At 35.9% G+C, this 6,000-nt stretch overlaps 1 protein-coding gene across 5 annotated transcripts in view; it reads left to right on the top strand.

Moving 5' to 3' along the window:
- The window catches only part of LOC110450032 (ankyrin repeat and sterile alpha motif domain-containing protein 1B-like), a 208,374-nt gene that overhangs the window by 24,361 nt on the left and 178,013 nt on the right, over positions 1-6,000 (top strand). The gene's annotated exons all lie outside the window — the stretch shown is intronic.

Genomic DNA, 6,000 nt, shown 5'->3' with positions numbered 1-6,000 from the left:
TTCTGCTGACACTACTGATGTCTGAATGTCATTCTGCTGACACTACTGATGTCTGAATGTCGTTCTGCTGACACTACTGATGTCTGAATGTCATTCTGCTGACACCACTGATGTCTGTATGTCATTTTGCTGACACCACTGATGTCTGAATGTCATTCTGCTGACACTACTGATGTCTGTATGTCATTCTGCTGACACCACTGATGTCTGAATGTCATTCTGCTGACCCTACTGATGTCTGAATGTCATTCTGCTGACACTACCGATGTCTGAATGTCATTCTGCTGACACTACTGATGTCTGTATGTCATTTTGCTGACATTACTGATGTCTGTATGTCATTTTGGTGATACAACTGATGTCTGCATGTCATTCTATCAACATAACTGATGTCTGAATGTCATTCTGCTGACACTACCGATGTCTGAATGTCATTCTGCTGGCACTACTGATGACTGATAGTCATTCTGCTGACATCACTGATGTCTGTATGTCAGGGGGGGGAGGCTACTGATGTCTGTATGGCATTCTGCTGACACTACTGAAGTCTGAATGTCATTCTGCTGACTCTACCGATGTCTGAATGCCATTCTGCTGGCACTACTTATGACTGATAGTCATTCTGCTGACATCAGTGATGTCTGTATGTCATTTTGCTGACATTACTGATGTCTGTATGTTATTCTGCTGACACTACTGAAGTCTGAATGTCATTCTGCTGACATCACGTCATTCTGCTGACACTACTGATGTCTGAATGTCATTTTGCTGACACTACTGATGTCTAAATGTCATTCTGTTGGCATTACTGATGTCTGTATGCCATTCTGCTGACATCACTGATGTCTGTATGCCATTCAGCTAGAGAAAAACTTTTTGCAAATCACATTGTAGGTTTTATTTCTCAAAACTGATGATATTTTCCTGAACGTGTGCATGTGGAAACACTGATGATATTTTCCAATTTTTGCCAAATGCCAATGATATTTTCCCAATTCCTGCTCAGTGGCCCTTTCCCAAAACAGATTGCAAAAACCCTGGCACAACTACTGGAGTATTGAGGATGAGATCATGTATGACATGATCATTTCCTGTCTTACTGTAATAGCCCTTCCATGTACCACACTGACAACAAAGTAAATTGAAACAGGATGTTGAACCTATGACCTATTGACCTTTGATGTAAAACCTGATCGCATGTAGTCGGTAGCGACACTTTTGCCTATTGACCCCGGAGAGCATTTGAATGGCAACATATACCATGATTATAATTAGGAGAGAATGGCTTTGGCCTAACTCCATTACAAATACTGCCACATGGAGTGATATGATTCCTGCCTTCATACGTTATTATTTATGACTTTCAAAATTGTAACATGTTTTGAAGATACAGATTATTTCATTTAGAAAATAAGGCATTTTTAATTATCCATTTTGAAATGAACATTAACAATATTCTTTGATAGAATCACATTGGTAATACATAGCTTTTGTCCATATTTGGCAACCATTTCTCCCCACTGCGCTCTTGTCATTCTTCAATTTATATATTTCATTTAAAATTATTCGTACTATAAACTAGAAACAATGAAAATGAATTATAAAAGTTTTGCTTGTACACCAGCAAAATATTCTAATTGATCCCACAAATTTACAATGCATGCATTTAATATTTTTACTGTCATTTTATAGGTATTAAAGACATTTCTCATAAAAACTGTAGAAACATTTTTTATTCATTTTTGTGGTCCATTTGTTGTTCCTTTACAATGCCTTCTTTAGAACTAATGTTAATTTTTGGTGAAATAAAGGATTTCCAGATTAATATTTCCTGTTAAGCTTACTCTATACCTTCATTGAAGCAACCATTAAGCCATATTGCTTAAAACAAGTGTTGTTGCATTGCTTCGCAAACTCACACACCAGATTTCGAAAAAAGGGAGTAATTTCCCATGTCTCGGATACCATTGTCTTTGAACAGAAACACACAGTTCTTTGAAATACCCACAAGATAAAAATAGTATGTCCTTGACCTTGGGATGCTGGTTTAAAATAATCCCTTTGTACATTAGACCCACATAATGATAGGGACAACAATTAGACTGGCTATCGATTTTCATTTTAATTGAGTAATTTATTACCACCTTAATTTGTCAAATGCATTATGGGTGAATTTAATTGCGGTATTGTGTGCATGGCTATAATAATATTGTGATGGCAGTTGTGTGGAAAGGTTTGCTGTGTCTGCTCTGTTAGCGCTTTCTTTCTGGGTTTTTTCCCACAATTATACACAAGCTTTTAAGAAGGCTTAAACATGTCTGGTTGATCATATGTTTCATTGATTGTCTTAAATATCGGAGAGCGTATTACCTTATTTTTGATATGGGCAAATCAAACTTGATGAATAAAAAAAATCAGAGAAATCCGACTTTGAGCAACATCAAGGGAACTGGATCCAAAGTTTGTATGGACATTTAATACTGTAGTTAAAGATTCTAGACAGAGAACCAGATGTTTGAGGACATAGAAATCATGAGTTAAAGCTAATTCAAAAGCCAGTGTCACTGAATTTAGGTTTATCTCTACTTAAAACACAGATGTTTTTCTCCAGAATTCTCTAGCATTAAAAAAGCCATTTTGGAATCTTCATTTTACCTACCTTTCATGAAAAGGTCTCCCGGGTAAGATTTCTTTAGTAATACAATATGACGTCAGTTGAACTTTAAATTATGATGTCACAATCAACTTTTGACTGGAGAGGTCAATTGCAAAGCAGGATCAAAACAATGATTGCAAATTCTGATAACCAATGTTTTCAAATATATTATAGATTGGACAATAGGATTATAGGATGGAGAGAAAGAGTCTTTTTCTATGTTGAGGGTATGCCAGAGAAATCTCAACACTGAGTGTGAGGTTGTCTACCGCAATAAATAACAGCATCCCTAGGGTTGAAATTTCTCTTATACCCTCATGGGTAATGTTTTATTAATTTATTATCACCTTTGAATTATTCATTACTTCGTGTTTTGCCTTTGTCTACTTCCTGGTATATGTTATAACAGCATTCTGATATAATAGAGAACAGATTTACATATGAAATCACCATATACAGAAGTCACAAATCACCATATACAGAAGTCACAAATCACCATATACAGAAGTCACAAATCACCATATACAGAAGTCACAAATCACCATATACAGAAGTCACAAATCACCATATACAGAAGTCACAAATCACCATATACAGAAGTCACAAATCACCATATACAGAAGTCACAAATCACCATATACAGAAGTCACAAATCACCATATACAGAAGTCACAAATCACCATATACAGAAGTCACAAATCACCATATACAGAAGTCACAAATCACCATATACAGAAGTCACAAATCACCATATACAGAAGTCACAAATCACCATATACAGAAGTCACAAATCACCATATACAGAAGTCACAAATCACCATATACAGAAGTCACAAATCACCATATACAGAAGTCACAAATCACCATATACAGAAGTCACAAATCACCATATACAGAAGTCACAAATCACCATATACAGAAGTCACAAATCACCATATACAGAAGTCACAAATCACCATATACAGAAGTCACAAATCACCATATACAGAAGTCACAAATCACCATATACAGAAGTCACAAATCACCATATACAGAAGTCACAAATCACCATATACAGAAGTCACAAATCACCATATACAGAAGTCACAAATCACCATATACAGAAGTCACAAATCACCATATACAGAAGTCACAAATCACCATATACAGAAGTCACAAATCACCATATACAGAAGTCACAAATCACCATATACAGAAGTCACAAATCACCATATACAGAAGTCACAAATCACCATATACAGAAGTCACAAATCACCATATACAGAAGTCACAAATCACCATATACAGAAGTCACAAACCACATATACAGAAGTCACAAATCACCATATACAGAAGTCACAAATCACCATATACAGAAGTCACAAATCACCATATACAGAAGTCACAAATCACATATACAGAAGTCACAATTAACCATATACAGAAGTCACAAATCACCATATACAGAAGTCACAAATCACATATACAGAAGTCACAAATCACATATACAGAAGCCACAATTAACCATATACAGAAGTCACAAATCACCATATACAGAAGTCACAAATCACATATACAGAAGTCACAAATCACATATACAGAAGCCACAATTAACCATATACAGAAGTCACAAATCACCATATACAGAAGTCACAAATCACATATACAGAAGTCACAAATCACATATACAGAAGCCACAATTAACCATATACAGAAGTCACAAATCACCATATACAGAAGTCACAAATCACATATACAGAAGTCACAAATCACATATACAGAAGCCACAATTAACCATATACAGAAGTCACAAATCACCATATACAGAAGTCACAAATCACATATACAGAAGTCACAAATCACATATACAGAAGCCACAATTAACCATATACAGAAGTCACAAATCACCATATACAGAAGTCACAAATCACATATACAGAAGTCACAAATCACATATACAGAAGCCACAATTAACCATATACAGAAGTCACAAATCACCATATACAGAAGTCACAAATCACATATACAGCAGTCACAAATCACATATACAGAAGTCACAATTAACTATATACAGAAGTCACAAATCACCATATACAGAAGTCACAAATCACATATACAGCAAAGGGAGGCAATTTTGTAATGGCTCCGAAAATAAGAATTTGTTATTCAATTTTCTCTTTAAGGTGGCTCCACACATCGTCATCAGCGTCCCTTTTCGTGACGTACTTCCGGAAAAAGTACAGCTCGGACTCAATTATCTTGATCGAAATGTGCATGTACACCGTGTCGTCATTTCCGTATTGTGTATCGGGCATTCAATGTCGTTGTGCAAATTAAAGTTACACCTTGACTGTTTTCGTTTAAACGGTCAAACCGATCGGACCACTGTTGTTCGTTCATTAAATAAGGTCGGACCTAGTAATCTGATGCTGCTTTCAGGCGAGCCTTGAGAAAGCCTTGCAAGGCCTGCATATACAAACCGTTTGCTCCGCATACACGAACAGGCCCCTGGTAAACAATAGTACACGTGCGTGCCGATGATATGTCAACACCCGATATCGAGATTTTACCGGGAAATGTATAATCACACGTATTTCAGGAATAAAGCTTTCAAATTCATAGACATAAACAGACTCACGGGAAGATAGTGACATGAGACCAAACGACCTCAAGAAGGTCATATAGGAAACGCATGGAATGCGGACGTACCGACCTCACATGTGCAACACGAGTTCATAAGCTCGAGGTCGTTACGATTTTCGCTGTTGAGGAAGTTTCGCTCTGTCGATTAAATCGTGTTTACAAATGTAGTCTACTTACTCTGTGAAAATAATGTTTTGTAAAATATCAAGATACCTATAAAATGCATGTGTGAGTGCACGTGAGAACGGCATACCATGCGATAGCCTCTGGTCACATATGTACCTGACATGTAATTATAAACATACCGTGAGTTAGCGGACTGTGGAATGATGTCCAAAGTGTACATGACTGAGGGTAATTTGGTTCCATTAAAGAACAATAAATTGATAATTTTGATATCATATTTTTGATTTATTTCCATCATTTTTGTTATATGTAAACAGGGACAACTGTCATTGTGTAAATGTCACCCCTCTGCAAAAAGTTCCGATTTTTTTCAAGGAAGATAACTCTTACCCGGATCGAAGTGATTGTAAAATGTAAAATAAATTAATTATAAAGCCATTGTGTATATTTTGTTCAATTTCCCATTCTATATGTATAGATCTTTGTGTCCTGTTGGCTTTTAGCTTGTAGATAATCACTTTTATCCGTTCAAATTCAATAAAAAACACTTTGTGTAACATGTGTTACATATTTTGCGATAAATAAAATATTTGTAG

Source organism: Mizuhopecten yessoensis, unplaced genomic scaffold (assembly GCF_002113885.1).
Source record: "Mizuhopecten yessoensis strain PY_sf001 unplaced genomic scaffold, ASM211388v2 scaffold4947, whole genome shotgun sequence".
NCBI classification, from domain to species: Eukaryota; Metazoa; Mollusca; class Bivalvia; order Pectinida; family Pectinidae; genus Mizuhopecten; species Mizuhopecten yessoensis.
Note: the sequence above shows the minus strand (reverse complement) of the source record. Positions and strands in the feature narration are given on the sequence as shown.